We start from the raw sequence: 22,265 nt of genomic DNA on the forward strand, positions 1-22,265 counted from the left end.
TGAAAAGAAACGTTCTGAGGTTAGATTTAAATGCTCTCAGGGTACGTGACTGATATCACTGGGAATACAAATTGAGAGCTCTGGGGTGCAGCTACAGAAGACCCTGTCACCCACAGAATGTAGATGTTCTTGAGGACAGCTAGAAGACCGGAGTCAGATGGACAAAGGTGGGGAGTAGACAGATAATAAGCCATATACTGTAGGTACTGAATGAGGATGAGGATTTTGAAGTTGACTCGAAACCTGATAGATAACCAATGCAAGGACTTGAAAACAGGTGTAATGCATCCCTGATAGGATTCTCGCTGTCATATTCTGAACATATTGAAGATTGCTCAGTGTGGATTTAATTTCCCCAGTGAACAGGATGTGCATTTATTAATTCTAGAAAAAAAAGCCTTTCTTGATTTCTCTAGTTCTTAGTTTCTCTAGTTCCCTTTAAAATAAACTATTATTCCACAATGCAGAGTATTACATGGCCAGTATTTACACATGATATTTGTGATTTCAAGAAATTAACACAAGCAGCTTTTGGAGATTTAAGTGTTGGCTGAGTTATTGCAGGATAAAAGACTAGAGATGTTGGTAAGAAGAAGATAATTTTGGGATAGCTGACGAATACTCTGATAACAAGAACACTTCCTAATGGGGTTAGGCATACTTTTGATGAAGATGATGAAGTTAACAGACTGTATGTTTACATAGATACTGAAATGAGGATTGTATTTTAGATTTTGTGTAGTTGCTAGCGTTGAACTGTGTGTTGGATGCACATGAATTGAAGGAATGGGCAAACATAGCTGATGCAGATCCACAGAGCCAGCATATTAAGATGTTTATAATTAGAGGCAATTTGTTTAAATAACTAGGTATGGATACTGATGTGCAAGAGAGGTGGAAAGGCTGTTTCCTTAAGCCAGCACTATAAGATATTTTATTCTCAGTGAGATGCTGCCATTTCATAGTGGGTTTCTAACACTGTGTATAGTTCCATCCACACAGTGCCTTTACTTCCATCCATTTCTAATCTCTTTATCCAGTACAGAGGATTTGGAGCCTATCCCAGTAAGCGACGGACACAAGGCAGAATACACCCTGGACATAGCGCCAGGCCATCACAGGACAGGCAGACACAAACACACACACACCAGGGCCAGTTTTCCCATAAACCAATTGACTTACCAGTATGTTTTGGAGTGCAAGAGGGAGTCATATCACACATATGGAGAAAAACCATGTAACCCAGAGAGAACATGCAAACCCCACACACACAGGATGGCAGGAACTGAACCTAGGACCCCAGTGCTGCAAGATAGCAATGCTAACCACTTTGCCACCATTATAAATGGATGGATATCTTAGTTATCTTTCTAATTCACAGGTTTGCATGCATAATTTAATTTTGAAAGCCACTGAGACATGAGGTACTACTGTTGTATTTATGAAAAAGAAACAAAAAAAAGCATACTAACAACTGTGCCATCCTACTCTTTAGTTAATACAATTTATTATTTATAAACAGTTAACATTGTTAGCAAAATATTTTGAATTATATTTAACCCTATTTTTTCTTTAGTTTTGTATTTAACTTATTATATGATAGTCAGACTAAATGTATATTTGAACAATGAAAATATATTTTTACAAGATTTTACATTAAGCACTTAAAATTAATATGGTTAATAATAGTAAACTGTAACCTGCTGTAACAAGATCGGTTAAACTGCGAAGAAAATGCTTTCAGAGAAAATGTTTCAGGTGTGAAGAACATAGATCTCCAATGCAATTTCAACCAAACCTGTTCCCACACACCCTGCCCCCACTACCATTAGAATATACACAAAGCACTCAAATCTTTCGAGCTAATGATCAGGTGACCCGAGAGAGAGCGAGAGAAACACCAAGGGGTGCGGAACTATTTACATAGAAAACTGGCGATCTCCCCAGACTGTCCGCCCGTTTCACTGTTACCTGGATACCTCTTTATTTAGAACTCACTAACACTGATTTTTAGTTTAGAAGGATTCAAGTAGGGTTTTAGATGAAAGGCAGTGACCTTAATCAAGCCCAAATCATAATTGAACCCATTCAGAGCCTACATTACATTTTAGCGTTTCATTCTGAGCAGAAGACCCTCACACCTGAAGAAGGGGAGGTGTTTTTCGCTAGAAATCTCGCCTGCTTCTACTTTACAACCGGAGTGCTGGCTGTGACGAATTAAACCAGTTTTACAGGTTTCAATCACAGACCATGTGACATGGGAGTCAGGAAACTAACACACAGCGCTTCCGGATTCGATAACGCTATAAAAACGCTATAAAATAATGTGACTTGGCACAGAACAAGTTTACAGCACAGTACAATAATAAATGCTGACCATGACTTTAGAAGCATAAATTGCCTTACACTCAATTTAAACACAAGCTGTCTTTAGCCCTCTAAGCTGGTTCATACAGAAATGTAGAGATCCAGGCTCAGAACACACAGCTTCATTAGCGAATACATATGCAGGACAACTAGAGAAGACGTTTTACAGAGGATGGATTTTTAGAAACATCCCATCAGTGACATCACTGAAGTCAACTCCTAGGTACTGTAACTGTCGTGTGGATAGTTTCACAAGAATCAGACAAAGGTTTAAGCATCGCTTGTTCTAGATAAAACTGCAAAAAAAAACCAACAACCTATAATGTACTTCTTTGCGGCTCTGTTTGCCCAAATCATATATTCACAACGTGAAATCTAGAAAATAATATTACGTAACCAAAATCCGCAATATGGAAACAGAACCTGTGTAATTGTTGATAGATGATGTACTCGTAACATTTTTTCAAGACGAACTACAACATTTAAAAAATTACTTGTATGTACCTGATATCTCTAATCAATCCACGGGCCCCAGCACAAAACGAAACTAAAACGCATACCGTTTCGCGCTTCTTATTAGTTGCTCAAAAGTAATTTGACCGTCTGAAATGCATAATATAAACCTAGAAACATATACGTGAGCAGTACTTAAGCACTGTAGTATCGGTGTTAAGACATACCTCTCAAATACTGTAAATCAAGTTAAAAATATCTCAAGACCGATTCTGGTCATAATGAAACCATGTTTCGTGTATGTTTTCTTTAAAGTACTGAGACCAGCCATATGCTGTATGTTTATGTTCCAAAATTAATATCGTTTATGGCCTTCACACGCGTTGCAGTATGCTCCTATTCTTTTTATGCTCAGCTACTAAGATTTCCCTTCAGTGGTAAAATTAGATATGAATATTCAATACTTAAACGGGCACAGTTAAGACATTAAATATACATATACATACTGTATACAGTACAGTTTGCATACGGTAATATGTTTATGTTCCTAAATCAATCTCTTTTATGAGCATGTGAAAGGCATGGTGAATCACTGTACTTTGCATGATTGGAAACAAATGCGTGATTGCGAAATGCTGTGGTGTTACTTTTACAAAGACGGTCAATGAAAAAAAGAATGTTGACCAGGGCAATACTTTGAGTTTACACTTACAGCTTGTCCAAGGTCATTCATTATTAATACTATTAGTAATATCTTCGTTAAAAACTTTGATGGCGACAGCTCAAAACATGAGAGTGAGCTTTATTAGCTCCACCTTGCGGAAATTCTGGATACTATTATTTTGCTTGCTGTATTATAGGAGAATTTACGGTAACTCGCGGTATTTACGGGTAACTCGCGGTAGACTGCGTACAGCGTACCGCAAAATAATGCGGTATCGCCCGCGCATTTTGAATGGCTGCATCTGTATGTACTATGAAGAGCGCTTAGCAGGTAGTGTCTTTATCTTAGTCAGTAAAACATCAGATTTCCAATATGGGGGTCCAGGTTTTAAGTACCTTTTTGGGTAGCCCAAAACAGTTGATGTATTGTCCTTAAATTTTTCAAATTGTGCCATGGATATTTTAAATGTTCAATCTTTTCAGGCTCTTTAGCATTTTCTTTCAAATGCGAAACAAGTTCAAGGTGTTATTGTCACTGGGCTGCAGATACAGTAGATAGTCTACATGAGAGCGCATGTAACAGCACAGGACACCCAGTTAGGAGCTCACACAGCTTTCAGCTCAGTGCGCAGCGCTCTCTTGCCTTTCTGAAGATTACGTTAAATTAGTTAAAATCATGTGATAGTTAACAAAGCTTAATAGTGAAACAGCCAGCACAAATGGTTGCGTTTGTGATTATGTCACTTCTCTAATACAGCAGTGTCAATAAAAGAAACTCTGAAACAGCTAAAGCACTGCACAACTGAATTCGGGAGAATACTATTAGGGATTCTGAGCGATATCTACATACAAGCAATCCAATACAGATGCTGAAGTCTTTAAATATTGACTATCCCTGTTGTGCTGCCTTTTCCTTGAAGGAAAACTATTCAACTGGAAGAATGTTTATCGCAGGTTTAAAACTTGCCGTTGCTATTTGGAGAAATCCACAAACTCGTATTTTTCATGTGTTTTAAAAGACAGCCATACCCACTGACAAAATAACGACACTGCTGCTGATTTTTTCCCGACCTGAATGACAGTTGACCTTTGTGAGCCAATTGATGAAGCCGACCCAGTGAATACTATAGCAGAAGGTGGAAGAGCGTTCAACTTTATAACTACCGCAAGCACAGGAACAACAGCAAGAAGCAGAATCAATTTCCCATTGAATGGTGTTGTTGTTTGAGGTATGTGTTTTAACGCATGCAGAGAATCACACAATTTCTTCTAAACTTGGACAAAGTATTTTTGATGGAGCGCTGTGTGCAAAGATTTCATAAACTGTACTCTTGCTGACAATTCGGTGTGAAAAAGCAGAGCATTCGAGTTTCACTGACAAAAGCTGAATGCAAGCCAAAAGCAATATTAAATGGAATAGACAGCACACTACGATTCGCAATGACTGAAAAGTTATCTCGGCAGCTGTTGTTACCCGCATGAAGCTGAAAGGGTCAATGAGCATTTCTGTTGAGATGACAAATTAAAGCTTTTTTCTGCCTGTTGAGCTGACAAAAACTATCTTGAAAGATATCGCAATCTCTCGACAGACTGTCGAATAAATTCTTAACTGATTAAATTCTCATCGGAAGCAAGGTCTTAACATAGAAGAACCTGGCAGCAGCGGAATTTGAACCCATGCCTCCAAAAAGACTGGAGCCTAAAATCCAGCACCTTAGACAACGCAGCCACACTACCTTCTGCAGCACATTCCTTCCTCACATTACTCGATCAAAGAACACTGGACTTTAGCTCTTGCCCGACATGGAAACGACTGTACCTTCGTTTTATGAGATATTTCCTGTCACTTGGTGAAATCTCAACTTCTTTGGCAGCTCTGAATATAGTTCTTCTTTGGAGCAGACTTTGGACCTTTTATTTAATTTATAAAGTAGGACGCATTCCGAAATGTGTAATTCCTGTTTTAGAAATGCTCTGGGCGGTGTGTCTTCTTTTAACGTACAAACAGTGTTCTAACTGTATACTGTAGATCAGTGCAGCTATCGTACTGGATTTAGCTGGGATTCTCACATTTTTCTTGAGCGTGATCTGAAACTACCTACTGTACCTTCCAATCTCTGATGTTGCTGTAACTAAACTGGGATGTGATCTTTTGCAGATGTGCAGTGTGCCTTTACTCTTGTCGTATTAAACACTATCTCTGTTGTTGGGCAGAGTTGAAGGGGAACAAACTGCACAGAAAATTACGGAACGAGAAAATGTTTCTACACTTCAAAATGTCCCTTTAAAACCCTCCTCACCCACGTCGGTGTGGGGAGTTTGCAGGTAGAGAGGTTTTACAGATGCTCATGATATTTCTCATGGGGTGTTACCTGTTGTAGTATCTCTCTCTGCGCCTTTGGAAATAAAAGAGCAGCTGGAGTGTGAGGTAACGTTTTGAACAGCCTCTTTGTCTTACGAAACAAGAAATGAAAATCAACTGGTAAATTGAACAGTGCAGTAATCAGCGCAGTATACAGTAGGAAGCAATTGAACAAAATGATTAGCAAAAATTGAAGTTGAGTAGATTGGAGTAAGAAATTAATTCTATTTGTAAGCAAACGAGAGCCTGTGCTGCGCATGAGACACACCAATCTTTCAGCATTTCTGAAACGTTTGATTGAATTGACAAAGAAACCCTCTCCCGATCTTCATCTTTGAAAAGGATAACCTTTTGAGCCAGTAGGTGTAACACTGCAAAGCTGCCTGTTTCTCACAGATGTTTGAAGCTGTAGATAACATTTTGCATGTTTGGTGCCATGGCTTAGCTAGTTAGTGTGCCTGACTAAGAAACAAGAGATACTGGGTGTGAATCCCAGTAGTATCTATTCATAAACACCAGGCCAATCACTGCCAATATTTATGGAGCTCAATTTAAGGATGAAAGGATATGCATGTATTACAGCTTTCTGCAGGTGTTTTATGTTTTAGCACAAGTGTTGGCTCTGTGGTGCAATGGAGGGCGTGTTGGACTTCTAGATGTTAATAGAATGAAGTCATTTAAAGGTTGTGGGTTGGGTCTATCCCCAAGGATATCAGAGAGTCACCTTGTCTAAATTCCTTCAAATCCAGACTCAGAGCCTCCTTCTTTAGAAGAGCCTTTAATTAACTATTCTTTACCCCTTTGCTCCAACTGTATTTAGTACCACATTCTACCTCTAACTGTGTATTCTCATCCTGCTTATCTTGTGTATTTTTTCATTGTATTGTTGTCATTCTGCAAAGTGCTTTGAGAAGCCGCCTTTAAAGGCGCTATATAAAGTAAAGTTTATTATTATTATTATTAATAATGAACAGTGCATTTAACACTGAGCACACTTGGTCCTTCTTTGAGAAGGATTGCAGGGATAGGGAACAAGCTTTCAACGTGTGTTGTTGAAGACCATATCATGGCTTTGTTGCAGGAAATGTCTGAATGCCATCATCGGAGTAAGGAGAGGATCAGGGTTTTGGCGAAGTCTTTTTGATGCCTGAAACTGTCTGGTTCCTGGTTGTAACGGCTGGCACTCTACACCTAAACAACAGAGAACACCGTTGACATCGCTGAACTACCTAGTGGATATTTTGTCGCCTTCTTCTGACTTGTATTAAATGCGATTCTCTGAAAACGTGGCACATTATATCTGTGGTACCTTTATGGAGGGTGAGCACACTCATAAGGATCATAGATTCGATCACAAGCATCTAAAAATGAGCATGAGAAAATGACATCACGCTATAAGGTTGAATGGCATGAGTTCTCCTTTTCCCTCCGTAGAAAATGTGTGTTTGAAAGGAGGTGTCATGTTATTTTTTTGCCAGACAAAGCCATGCCGTAAGATCAGTGTGGTTATTTAAATGTATTGGTCTGAAATTGGTTTAAATCACAGGGATGTAACAACAAAAAATTAAGTGCTTCTTAACACAGATAGTTGGAGATATTTGGCAGCAGTGGGATTCCAACTTACATCCCCAAAGAGTCTGGAGCTTTAATCCAGTTCTTTAGAGTGCTCGGCTGTGTTAGCCTTGACTGCCTCATACCTCACACTGGCTCAGAGAAAACTGGGTGGCTTGCAAAGACTGGTAGGAGAGGAAAGGAATAAATACTTCTTTTTTATCTGCTAAAAGAAGGAAAGAAATATTTGATAATTGCTTGTTTAGCAGTTGTTTTGATCAAATTATTGTAATGCAGTGGCAGGTACAATTAAGGTATAATATGTACATGAACTGAGTCTGAAATCTGAGTCGATGATGGCAGCTGACTATCGCTGGAGGACAGTTCATCATGAGTGGGTAAGCCTGCATAATGAGGGAGAAGAGATCGGCCTCTGTGACGCAGTGTCCAGTGACACTCACTATCTGTCCTACTGTTCTGTGCTAATGTAGAGGGTGAATGTTGTTTAAGGTGAATGTAAGGTTTCTTTCTTGTAAAATATTTTCGAGCGCATTTTTGTTGCTGAAACTTTATCTTGTGCATTTGAATTAATTCCGATATTGTCACCTAATTCTATACATTGTTTCATCAGACTAGAACATTTAGAGGAGCTCAATTGCATTAATGAATTACATAGTGATAGTATTTCTTATCGTTTAAATATTTCAGTCAAAAATGTAGAGAAGGTGCTCCTGTTTTCACCATTATAAAAACTGTGTTTCACCAGTAATATTTACTCTCATAAAAGTATTGTAATTGTATTGTTCTGTTCTGTGACAGTCTTGAGTGACACAAACCTTCTCTCTTACTGCACTACACTTCTCCAGAGGCCAGTTCAGCACACAAGGATCCTCAGTCAAACAAACACTGCAATAGCTTGATAAAAGACACTTCTCATCCTTTCTCCTAGTGTTGGTGCTACTATTCTATGCAAAGGAGGCACCTTGACAATTAAAGGTGTAATCATCTTAAAGAGAGTCTTCATGAAGGTGTGCATGGCAAGCTCTCCACTGGCAATTGAGCGGGCTTTTGAAGAAACCAATCTCATTCAACAACCATACAAATTGCACAGCTTAAGGCACATGAAGCGAAATTCGTGAGCAGATAGACACAAAACAATGTCGCTTCACATTATTTGCAAAGCTGTTTTGCTTGTCTAACCACCTCTTCCTACTTTGCAGTGAGCACATATTTCATTTTCTTCTCTTATATTTTCCTTGATATTTTACTGTCCCTTTCCCCCATGTGGAGATGTATCCACATCCAAAACCCCATGTTTCACCTTGCATTTGTGCCAGTTTTACAATCTGTGTAAACGCCTGCCTTGCACAGGTCTAATGGTACAATCAGTCAGCCTGTGTTACTTATATAGCTGTGCACAGTGGAGGCATGCTGAGGTTAGTTCAAGCCTCCCCTGGAGCCATTAAGTCTTCTGAATGTTTTCCACTCATAAAAAGTTCATTCGCCGTAGCAGTTTCACTGTGACTTTGCTGGTAAAATATTCTTAATGAGAATAATATTTTGTATGCGATAAATAACCGCACCAGAAAATATTGGAGAGAATTGGCTTGTCGCACTATTTTCAGCAGACACTCAGACACAGAAATGTCCTGTCATTAAAGAAAATTTATGAAGAAGAGGTGTGACATCATTGCAAAGGCGATATTTTCTGATGTCTGTCTTGGTTAATAATCATTTGCGTGGGAATTACTTCTGTCATTATTACTAATACTGATAAAAACAGAGAACTCACAGCTCTCTGGATGTTGGCCTGGACTCTAGAAAGTGTTTTTATTTGCAAGCGGCTCAGGAACTCAACACCTGTTGATGGGTCACTTCTGTCAAACACATCAGTGGAACCCAAGCCCACCTACACACACATTCACACACACTGATAGATATACTGTACACCTACACTCTCACACACATTTACACTCACAGACACATCACACATTTATACACACAATCAGACACTTACACACTCACATATATACACTCACACATGCTATCATCATTAATACTCACATAGACGCAGGCACTACACACACTAACAGACATACCATCACATACACTTACAAATATAAAACTACACACTGACAGACACCACACACTCACAGACACACACCATACACACACATTCACAGGCATGCATTCACAGAAACAGACACTACGCATACTCACAGACACACACTTATAGACACCAAACACTCAGAGACCTCACAAGCTCACACACTAACAGCCCACACACGCACAGACACCACACACTTCCAGACATGCACCGACACACGCACAGATACCACAAACACACTTATCCACAGATACACAATAACTAACACAAATATAAATGCTACTAATGCTACAACAGTAACACTATCACTAACACTGACACAAACTACTAATAATAACAGTAATGCTGTTACTAAAACTAACATTACTACTAGTGTTAATACTCTAAGAGTAACACTATAATTATAATTAATATTAACATGAATATGAACATTAAAACTAAAACAATCAGTAGTGCCACTGTCATTAATACTCACATGAACACTAGCATTAAAACTACCAGTTGTACTCTCACTAATATTAACATGAAGACACTGATATTAGTATTAGTTGCTGCCCGTGACGTCACACCTCTCTGTGACAAATGCGAGACACTTAGACGCGTGCAGTGACGGGGCGCCTGTCGCCGTGGTTACCATTCTTATGATTTATAAACAATGGAAAAATGCATTTAAACTGTTACTTACATACATTAATGAACTTGAAATATCATTTTCTAGCTCTAGGATACAGTTACCTAAATAATAATATGAATAATCATTGTTTAATTTCAGATTGAACATTATTAACCCTATCTATCAATGAATTGGCTTCAATACTCTGCTCTCCTCCCCACAGATAGCTGATGTGTGGTGAGCGCCCTGGCACACTATGGCTGCCATCGCATCATCCAGGTGGATGCTGCACATTGGTGGTGGTGGAGGGGAGTCCCCATTACTGTAAAGCGCTTTGAGTGGAGTATCCAGAAAAGTGCTATATAAGTGTAAGCAATTATTATTATTATTAACCCTAAACACACTATGGTAATTGGTCGATACAGTCATTATCGTCCTGGCCAAATTTCCCATTGGCCCTTACCAATCATGGCCTCTTAATAATCCCCCCTCTTTGAACAGGCTACATTACTCTGCTTTCCTCCCCGCTGATAGCTGATGTGTGGTGAGTGTTCTGGCGCACTATGGCTGCCGTCGTTTCATCCAGGTGGATGCTGCACATTGGTGGTGGTGGAGGGGAGTCCCCATTACCTGTAAAGCGCTTTGAGTGGAGTGTCCAGAAAAGCGCTATATAAGTGTAAGCAATTATTATTATTATTATTAATTAACTGTTTTTTAGATATTTAAACAGGATCAAGAAAATAATCAGTACTCACCAATTGGTGAAGTTAATCGATTTTTTCTACGGTTCTTCAGTTGAAATAATTGGTTGTTGATAGATAAGTGATCAATAACTCTTCTCCGTGCACTCCGTGCTCCTCCCGCGCTCTTTCTCTCTTTGATCCCGGCACTCTGGCTGGTGTCTGTGACATCACAGCGCTTATTCTGACAGAGCAGAGCGCGTCTCTGCTGCTTTTGTGTGTCTTTTTCAGAAATGCCAGAGGTACTCGAAATGTTGCAAAAAGAAAAGTGTTTTTTTTGTTTTGTAAAAAAGTGAGTGCTGATTTTTATTTTATACAGGAAACGCATGTATGTTGAAACACTAAATTCTATAAATAATTCAGAAATAATAAAGCCAGGAAAACATATATGTAAAAATACAATTTGATCACATAATTTACTTCATTGACTCTGGTGGTTAAATTTTTTTTTTCTGTTGTGTTTTTTTCTCTTGTACCTGTTTCTGATCCTCTGGTTGTAGTTATATTTGTAAATTCTATACGTTTAATAAAAAAAAAAGAGCTGGATAAGACTCCTGTCCGGAGCCCGGAGGGCTTTTCATACAAATATAACATCTTCCCCCCAAAAAAACGGGCTGTGAAGAGAGGCGATTTCTAACAGTTGGAGGAGGAGAGCGACAAACCGAGGAATGAAATTCATTAAACAGAAAAAAAAAGTTTACTTCACAGATTAATGCGTTACAAAGCGTACCCATGTGGAGCAGTAGAGAACGAACACGAGTCCCTGAAATAAGCGCTTTTAAGGGTTTTACACGAATCATCAGAGTATTGAAGCCAGGAGGATCAGACTCATGTTCCTGGAGGTTAAAATGTGTATCCTGGTTTTATTTCCACCCAGCTCTCAGCTCTATAGATAGTCTGATGATTTAAATTAACTGTATAACTGTTACAAGACTTCATCTAATTGTACATTTATAAGACTGTCTGTGAGACACTTGTGAGAGCAGCTGAATCCCAGGGCTGGTGTAGAATCACCAGAGCACTGCTCAGAGATACAGACTGGTCAACTGGTCACTATTGTAGTCACGACCATCGGCCCATTGGCTACTAATAATCAATATACTGATCAGAGTGTCAATACTGGTGTTTATTACATACATACTAATATAATTCCACACTCACTTGTGTTATAAAACACTTAAAAAACATATTTGGAGGCTGATATACAGTAAAGAAAGTAACACTGAAGGGCTGGAAGTCCTGGAAAGGGTTTATAGAAGCTTCTTGCTTCTGCCCTGGAACAGAGCCCACAGCTGCCAGATCAGTGACCCCTGAGCCCAGTTCACAGAGAGGAGAACCAGGAGCTCTTTTATGTCTCTAAGAGGACTGGGAGAAAGGAGAAAAGGGGGAGTGTGACTTGAGTCCAGGCTGTTCTGTCTGATATTGTCCATGTAGCAGCACTGATTGTCTGAATATCTTCTGGTTCTGGATTGTGAGGATAGAGAGCAGTACGGAGTTGAGCTTCTGTCTGAGTGTGAGTCTAAGCTGTGAATCTGACTGAGAAGAGAATAATGTTTTTTTTTTTTATTATTCTGCCTCAGAATTTTTCTTCTTTGTCAAGTGGTGTTACATCCCCTTCAGATACTCTGCACAGACTGCCAGAGAGAAGAGGAGAGAGAGATGGACAGATAAGAGCACACGCAGCGAGAGAGACATACGTCTTGATTTACTTTGAAGCAAGTGTTCATTTCCCTTCTGGAACAAGTTGTTTCTGAACTTCAAGAAATTCAAACAACTTATGAAAGATAAAATAGTCTTGCTTATCAGGACAGAAGAAATACCGCAGGAAAATGCCAGTAATTTCTCCTTTTAACGAAAAGTGGAGAAAAACAACGGCAGTGCATTTCTGTCGGCTTGATTTCGCTTAATACAAGTATTCACTTCCTTTTCTGTAGATTACAGCCTGCGAAAGATGAAATAAAGTTATTGGTTATTCATGGTCAGTGCAGGAGAAATACTGCTGGCTGGCAGGAAAATGTCAGTATCTTATTTTAACTACCAACGTGCGAATGGCAAAAAGCAACGGGAGTGTGTTTCTGTGCAGTTGTTAAACAAAGGGCGGGTGATTCAAACCCACTCAGGGACGTGCTTCAGATAGTTCCGCTGTAACCAGCTTAAACTTGATGGGATTTCTTTGCAAACCCTCTTGAAATTTGCATTTTACTCACGTGGAACTACAAGTAAACAATTAAGTACCTCAGTAAATGTCCAAGAGAACCATTTTCACGTGTGGAATTTTATCTTCAACTGGCTGTCAGGAGAATTATACACCCGTTGTATCCTTAGCAAAAATATTTTAAAATTAGAACACAGATTTGTTGGAGAACTTGACAATCATTATTAAATGAGTATTATATAAATGTGCGTTGATATTTTGTATATGTACCTTAATTGTAATAAATATAAACATAATTTCTTTGATATGGATGTTCATTTGAAGGATTTGAGAAAACTATCAAGGATCTCAGAACAACCAAAGATACATTTGGGCATCTGCTATTGGTAAAGATTAACGAATACAGTCAGTGTGAAGCTTGCACACACACGAGAGAAAAAAAACAGTTCTAGTTTACTTCATTAAACTGACGGTGTGTATAGCAGAGGATGGTTTCGATCCATCGACCTCTGGGTTATGGGCCCAGCACGCTTCCGCTGCGCCACTCTGCTGACAGATATCACAGCGTTATTCAACACAACTGCTCTATCTTTGCTTTCTAAAAGTGCGCCCGAGTTGAAAAGTCTAAACGGTAAACGCAGACGTCACTTTGAGCACTTGGTCTTTTATAGTACAAATATCACACGCTGCACTACATGGGCGTGTCTTCAAGATCGTTGTGAACCAAAGCTTCTGCTTTCCGTGGCAACTGATTCTTTCGTCGTTAATTCCCAAATCTTCAATGAGAATCAGTGAAACGAAAACCAAACACATGTACTCACTCGCGTCATAGCGTGAAAGAAAAATTATGGAAGCATTTGAAAAATAACAAGAGTAGTCTGAACAGCTCCAACCTATCAACTGTTCTACAGTGATCGCTCCCTCTACACCCACTTTATAACACTGAAAATGATGCAGGAAGCACAGCAAAGTTCCAAAACCAGCGGTTGAAATGCGTCTAGATACATAAAATGACAATTTCTCAAAAGTAAAATCTTAATCTTTTAAATATTGTCATCCATATATTTTCGTTTTTCTCTTTTTTACATAACACGCTTTCGAGAAATAGACTGTCTTGTAATGAAAGCTGCATTAGAAAATGTGTATCTAAATTAAAATCGGAAATATGTATTTTGCGTTATTCAGCTTTCTTAGCGCTTGGGTCTCGATTCAGATATTGCAATGAAAGCAACAGGGGAGTACGTTTTCCTTTTCTAAATCAAAGGTGATCTGCTCACAAGGAAGTATAAAAACTTCAGCGTTTACTTTTTGAAGACCGCAAATTGTCGAAACACTGTTGCTTCATAAGCTAATAAGTAACGTTTCTGAGCACGCATTGTATAACTAATGCTATTATTAATAAAAAAAAAGCTTAAATTCACATAATGGAATTTGGATGGCTCAAAGTAGTCTATTCCTTGTACAACTTTACTTGCCCGATGAGTAGAGTTTAAAGCAACGGCAGTAGATGTAGCAGTAATAGCAACAGCAGAGTGTCACAATACACTCTATGAAAGAATTGCGGCTTCAGATCGTTTTGTTCTGTTGAAGCTACCTACAGGCTCTAAATTGTTGACATTGGCTGTGATCTTCTTTTTTCAGGTTTCATGAAATTCTTCACATATTTGAAATATTTCATTCGGGTTCGCCCAATACACGGTGCAAATCGTACCTGCAGCAGAATGCTGTGGCACATGAAGCCGTTTTGTTTATCGGTTGTAAGGATTGAGGAGCGTACTACAAATCGAGCAAGCGAAAAGAAAATTAAACAGGAGTCACTTTTTGGATTGCTAATCCATTGTGCTCTGCTCGTCTAGGTTCAAATCCCATCCTTGTCATGGTTAAGGCCCGAGACGTGTGTGTTTTTTCTAAACGGTGTTTGCATTTGTTTCCTCTTTTACTACTGTACTAGAGCAGTAATATTTCTAGCGGTGGAAGAACATGGTATCACATGCTGACAGCAGGAACACGTGGCCACAAGCTGCAGTACATTGGTTTGGGAACAGCAATAACTTTCCTGTGGAGAGAGGTGCGCCGGTATTAATACAGCGCTTTCGAGCGGTAAGAGTTACAAGAACTGACTTAAACTTACCAGTTATGTTCAATAGCTAAAAACACAAAACCAACCTCTTCAGTGGTTGAATCTAAATAACAGAAGCCAACGCTGCCATCAAGGAAAAAAAATCCTGAGTTATGTAATTTTTAACTAAATATCTGACTTTCAGTTTGAAGCGGTACAATGGATTCTAGGTCACATTCGTTATTGATTCAGGATATATATGAGTGTGCTAATGGTTAAATCTGTGTGTACATGAGCTACAAACGGTAACATTTTCATTGCGAGAAGAAAGTCAGTCCGTGCACATTGTCAGGAAAACTAAACCCACAGTGCCAGCAAACCTTTCGATAGCCTGTAGGTACTGCCATTGCAAATGTAACATGTTGTTCATGCACACATATGACATCGTTGCTATCTCGTAATTAGGAGATAATTTGGTATTTATAAATTAAGATTTTTTTCCTGGGTGGCAACAATGCGCTTCCGCAATAAATCATAGACTCCGCTTTCAAAATAGCTGCACCAGGCACTTGGACACAGATAAACACAGGGATTTAAAATTCAGGAATATGAATGGTCAATTGCTTACAGTTGGGGTTTAACGTTTTCTTATTTAGCGATTTGTGTATCGATCTTTTTAACAATTCATTAAAATGCTAACAATATGTAAAATAAAAACAGCAGCACCGTTAAATGAAGGGGAGACAGGTAGTTTTTTTTTTAACAATCAGATTCCAATCTCTAATGCTGTGTGTGAGAGCTTAGGTAACTTTCCTTTTCTCACATTTTCTGACGACTATTCCAAAGGGGCACCCTGTCAACTCCTAATACTTTGTATGTTTGATTATTGTCGTTTTATTTAGAAAAAGTTCAATATTGATCATAACTTAAGAAAATTACGATCACGAATAAAAAAAGGGGCTAAAGATGTGAGCTGCTCTTGAATCAGAGCCGGATGAGACGGGCTTCTGTTCTGATATGATTGTACGAGAAGCAGGAGGAATCGCTTCACTCCTATGGAGCATGAGCTGAATCAGGAGTGAGACATTTCGTATGCTCATGCATATGTTAACGCATGACCTACATCGTAAAACTAAATTAAAAACTAACATTAAGTTGTCAAAGACATTCATTTATATACAAACAAGAGACAGACATAGCAATGGTTCTACATTAACTTGTCCTACACTGATAAGACTAATTGAAATGTATGAAAGCCCGTTTCTGCCAGGGAGTTAAAAAAAAACGCGCTATGGTATCGCAGAATTCCGACTAAGTAACTCAAAATTGCGACTTGGTAACTCAGAACTCCAACTTTATATCTCACATTTGCAACTTCGAAATAGCCCATATTTAATTGTCTGTCATTTCGTTATTGTGACGGATTCGGGTTCTAGGGCTTGTGCCCTCACCGCTCCCACCCTAGCTCGTTCCTCACTGCAGTGGCTCGAACCCAGGTCTTGCCAGCTGAGCTAAAGAACACTTTCTTTAACACCGGCAGCCAGCATCCCTGTTATGCTCCGACGGAACCCTCTATCCTGAAGGAAGTGTTTGCTGACCCAGCCAGCTGCTGCACCACCAACAGACAGGTGGTGCTTGGCGGGGACTTCAACGTCGACCGGGAGAAGGGGAGCGACGCTAGCTCGGCAGAGCTGGAGTCGTTACTCAAGCAGTTCTCCCTAGTAGACGGCTTCAGACGGTGCCGCCCTAATGACGCCGGAACGACCTGGAAAAACTCCCGGGGAGTGTGCAGCCGCCTGGACTACATCTTCCTGCACACGACCTGCTCCCTGGAGCGGGCGACGGTGTCCCCGGTGTGGTATTCCGACCACAAGCGCTTGACGGTGGTGGCTAACACCAGCCTGCCGGCATTCGGTCGTGGGTACTAGAAGCTGAACCGGGAGATACTGGAGGAAGACGACTTCAGGGCACTGTTCCAGAAAGACTACGCGAGCTGGGGAGACCTGAGAGACGGCTACAGCTCCGTGGTGGAATGGTGGGAGTCGGTGAAGGACAGGACCCGAACCCTGGCGCAGACGTACTGCAGACGGAAGTGTTATGATCCGTGCCTCTCGGCGACGGAAGTGTTACGATCCGTGCCTCTCGGCAACGGAAGAGGCAGAAGTAGGTGTAGCCCCTATCCATCAGTTCACCTATCAGTTTTCCCATTCACCACCACACCCCCGTCTCATCCTACTTAAACACCTGTCCTTCCCTACCTCGTTGCTCAGTATTGGTTTTCCCTATCGAGCTTCCTGGTTGCGCTTCTTCTACTCTGTGTTTGTCTTGGATTTCGGCTTACGGTTTTTCCCTTTGGACTTCGGCTTTTCGGATCTCGGCTTGGATTGGTACTTTCGCTCTGTCTTGGATAACTGGCTACCTCTGGATTCTCGGATTGCTCTACGGACTACGACTTCGGATCACACTTCGGCTTCAGTACACGTTCCCTTTCGGATATCTTGCTCCCCCTGGACTCTCGGCTCGTTCCTACGATTACGGTTTACTTTCGGTTTACGACTTGGCTTTGTTCGCTCCTGCAAGTGGGTTCACTCACTAGTTCGGTCCCTATTACCGAACTCGTAACAGGAAGGCGGCCAGGGAGAGGAAGGAAGCTGCACGACTCCAGAGACAACTCGAGGAGGAGTACAGCTCGGCTAACGGGGGAGGAGCCTTCAATTCAGCCCGGCCACGGGACCTGAAGGAGAGGCTCCGCAGACCGAGGAGCCCAGAAAAAGAGGGGAGATGGAGAGGAAGTGCTGGACGAGAGCGACAAAGTAGAGGCGGCCACCTTTCTACACGGAGCTCTTTTCAGAAAAGCAGACAGAGGTGGAGGCAGGCGATGCTTTTCTGGAGGGGCTGACGGCACGAGTACCGGAGGAGGTGAGGGAGGACTTGGAGGGTCCGATCACGGCCAAGGAGCTGAAGGCGGCGCTCTTTTCCATGGAGAATGGCAAGGTGCCGGGGCCGGACGGACTCCCCAAGGAATTCTACACCTGCTTCTGGGACACCCTGGCGGCAGATCTGGTGGAAGTGGCGCAGGAGATCTTCCGCCGGGGGAAACTCGGAGACACCATGAGGGAGGGCGTCATCTCCCTGCTCTTCAAGGGAGGAGACGCCGCCGACCTCAAAAACTGGAGGCCGATCACGATGCTCTGCTTGGACGTAAAGATCCTGTCCAAGCTCCTGACCGGCAGACTGAGATCCGCCCTCCCCCACATCATCCACAGCGACCAGACGTGTGGGGTGGAGGGGCGATCCGTCAGCTGGAACCTCCAGCTGACCAGAGACGCCATCGCCTGGGCCGAGGACCGGAACGTGCCCATGATGGTGGTCAGCCTGGACCAGGAGAAAGCCTTCGACAGAGTGAACCACGGCTATCTGTTCAGGGTGCTGGAACGCTTCGGTTTCGGAGAGAGTTTCAGCCGCTGGATTCAGATTCTGTACTCTCACATGGGCAGCAGAGTGAACGTGAACGGAAACCTGGGGGATTTCATTCCCCAGGAAACCGGAGTACGACAGGGCTGCCCCCTTTCACCCCTTCTCTATGTTCTCTTCACAGAGCCCTTAGCAGAGGCGGTGAGACGGGACCCCATCATCGACGGCCTGGAGATACCGGGAAGCACGGGGGAAACCCTGAAGATCTCCCAGTACGCCGACGACACGACGCTGTTCCTGAGGTCGGACAGGGGGTTGAGGAGGGCCCTGCAGGTCATGGAGCAATACTCCAGAGCCTCGGGGTCGAAGCTCAACTGCCGAAAGAGCAAACTGAAGTTCTTCGGGCCCTGGAAGCACAGGACGACGGCGCTGGAGGGTCTCGAGCTCTGCACGGAGCCCCTCAGAATACTGGGGATTTCCTTCCAGAGCCAGGACAACGAGACCAACAACTGGACTGAGAGGATCGCCAGGGTGAACGCCAAGCTGGGTCTGTGGAAAAAGCGGTCGCTGTCCTACACGGGGAAAGTGATGGTATTGAAAGCAGACGTCCTGCCGGCTTTGGTTTACCTGGCGGTGGACGAGCGCTGCAAGGGATGATCTTCGGCTTCGTCTGGGGCGGCAGGTACGAGTACATCACGAGAAACCGGATGTGTCAGCCGGTCGAGGAAGGGGGTCGAGATGTCCCACATTTCCCCCTGAAACTCGACTGCATTTTTTACTGCAACCTCTGTCGGGCGCTGCGGGAGCCCATCGGCCACAAGTACCAGTACTTTGTCAAGCTGTGGCTCTCCATCCCGATGAGGCACTTGGTCCAGTGGTCAAACACTGGGCCCAAGGCAGAGAGGCGACCAAAGTTCTACACCCACGCTGTCAAGTGGAGCAGGAGGTACGAGGCCACGAGACAGCCAGAGCTCTGCACCAACCACAGAGCTCTGTACAAAGAGGTGAGGGGGCATCTGGTCGCCGAGGAAATGCTGCGAGTTCCCAGACAAGTCTGGGAAAGGACGCAGCCGAAAGAACTGGACAACGAACTGAAGAACCTCAACTGGATGGCCGTACACAAGAGACTGGCTACCAGAGAGGTCCTCTACAGACACTCGCTTACCAGGAACCCGCATTGCCCCCGGGACACGTGTTTCGTCGAGGAGACTCAGGAGCATGTGTTCTGGAGCTGCCCCTTCGCCAAGGCGGTGTGGGGCAGAATGTTCAACACCATGCAACTCCTGGGGACGGGTGCGGTGCTCAGTTACCAGTACGTTCTGCTGGGGCTGGCACCTACCGGACTGGACAGGGGGACGCAGTTCCTGATGTGGCTGCTGCTGTCCCTCACAAAGAAAGGCCTGTTGGACGCGAGGAACAATCTCATCCGGCACAACATCGAGTGGGGAGCGAGGGAGCTGGAGGAGAGGATCCTGGCGGACCTCAGGAGGAGGATGAAGCGCGACGTTGCTAAATGGGGTTTCCCCACGGCAAAGGAGCCTATGGAAAGGCCTATGGACCCTGTACAGGGATTAATGGGTTACAGCAAGTGGTAGGGTTTGGAGGGACTCTCATAATAGCGCAAATCCGCCCACCTTTGCATGGACTGATAACGGACAATCACCGCCGTTCCGCCGTTGTTTGAATTTGTGGAGTGTTATCGCGTGAGATGTTTTCTTTTTGAGATGTGTTTTTTTTTTCGGAATAAAGTATATTTTATAAGAAAAAAAAATGCGCAGGGGAGGGCGGTGCCGTCATCACTGCAAGCAGATCGTACAAATTGTATGTCGCAAAGGAACAATAGGTTTATTCCATGCTGAAAACGTGTTTTCTTTCTTCTTTTTTTTCAGCATGGAATAAACCTATTACTTGTTCATTTGCAGCCTACGCATGCTGATGCAGCTACCCACCTGAACTACAAATTGTATGTCGGCCGTTCCGTTACACTATATTGATGAATCGTACAAGATCATAGGATCTATAGGCCTGATGACTTGGCTTGTACAGTGCCCTGATAAAAATCAAATTAATTACACTAATGTTTTATGGAATCCCATTTCCGCCAGTGAGGCTTCCATAGTACCCGGATGGAATAGTGGCTGGTGGACTTTAAAAAAAAAAAATATTGAAACACCAGAAATACAAAAACGGAGACAGAATACGAAATAAGATACAGAAATGGACACTTTACGTCCAGAGGAATTCACAATTATAAAATCTGAAACTTATACTTTTTACATATTTCCATTGTATGTCCTCTTTTACTTAAAAAATAAACTCTTCTTTAGCTCAGCTAGCAAGGCCTGGGTTTGAGCCAATACAGAGAGGCATGAAGCAGGGTGGGAGCGGCGAGGGCACAAGAATCCGTTACAATAACAAAAGGACAATGAAATATGGGCTATTTCGAAGTCGCAAATGTGACATATAAAGTCAAAATTCTGAGTTTTTAGGTCGGAATTCTGAGATTCTAAGTCACAATTCTGAGATACCATAGTGCGTTTTTTTTTACTCCCTGGCGGAAACGGGCTTCCATTGGTTCTCAGTGCTGCGAAGCAAAAGCAATCTCTGGAAAATCAGACAAATTATTATCAGATCATGTCAAAAGCTGATCAGTATTTCTTTACTGGGAAGCAAAGAAATGCTTGTATTACACATTTTAATATGACATGCAATTACACGTGAAAATTAGTAAAATTATTTTCATTGCGGTACGTGTTGATAGAACAGCCCCCTCGATAAAAGAAAGCGTGTACGGATGTGTCGCATGTTCAGTACTCTGTCTGACAGAGAGTTTAACACACTGTCCTCGTAAATTAGAAACTAATTGAACAACAAATTAACCTAAGCAAATTTTACACGTGTGGGTGATTTAATGCTGTCTAAATTGCGTGGAACTCCTCTGCTGAGGTCACATACACATGGGAAAGTGTTCAGGCGGCTTCACGGAGTCCCGCCTCAGACTGGAACTGGTTCTAATTAGACGCTGAGAACAATCCGGGCCTCTGTGTGTAATTGATTGTGTTGATTGAGCGGTAGTGTGACCAGGTGTGTGGTAGCAGGTCCTGCCAGTATAAAAACCTAGTCACCGAGTTCACTCTCTCTCTCTTGCTTCCACACAGTTTGGTGGTTTACTTGTCTTACTCCTGTAGTAGTTTAGCGGGACGTCAATTTGGCAATGCGCTCGTTTCTCTTTGTGCTGTGCCTATGCGCAGGGGCCGGGCTCCCTGCACTGATCTCTGCCGGGCCGGCTGGCTGGGACTCTCGGGGAATTAGCGCTCCAGGCCGACCTCCCGCCTCTCGAAGACACAGCCCAGTCGGAGGACTTGAGCCTGGCAGATGCGCCCTCCGAAGACCTGTCTGCAAGCGAGAATGACTCGCAGTCCTTGGCTCCCGACTTTCGCCGCCTCCCCGTGTCCAGAGACGCGCACTCGCCCTACTTCGACAAGGAGAAGATGAAGCCAGAAGCAGGTAGCCGCCCCTTACCCGCCTACATCAAGAGCGTCCTGTTTCCTCCCCAGCGAGGTCGGCAACCGCCTCGCCCGGCCGTCGGGGGCACCCGAGGAGTGGCTGTGTGGTGCGACTCCAGCAGGATGTATGTGAGGGTCAGTCGGCTCCTGTTCGGCTTCAGCTGTCGGCCATCGGAGGTGACCTTGGGCAACTGCAGCGTCAGCCGAACCACACGCAGTTACTTCTACTTCATCTACGGGCTTCACGAGTGTGGCACTGAGCGATCGGTAAGCGG

General features: G+C 42.7%; 1 non-coding gene across 1 annotated transcript; it reads right to left on the reverse strand.

Annotated features, from left to right (window-relative positions):
* Positions 1–13,490: 13,490 nt before the first annotated feature.
* trnam-cau (transfer RNA methionine (anticodon CAU)) lies at positions 13,491–13,562 on the reverse strand. Its single transcript has one exon. It is a non-coding gene; the product is annotated as a tRNA-Met (tRNA).
* Between the last annotated feature and the right edge of the window lie 8,703 nt (positions 13,563–22,265).

The sequence above is a fragment of the Lepisosteus platostomus genome, chromosome 5, assembly GCF_059453375.1.
Source record: "Lepisosteus platostomus isolate fLepPlt1 chromosome 5, fLepPlt1.hap1, whole genome shotgun sequence".
Lineage (NCBI taxonomy): Eukaryota > Metazoa > Chordata > Actinopteri > Semionotiformes > Lepisosteidae > Lepisosteus > Lepisosteus platostomus.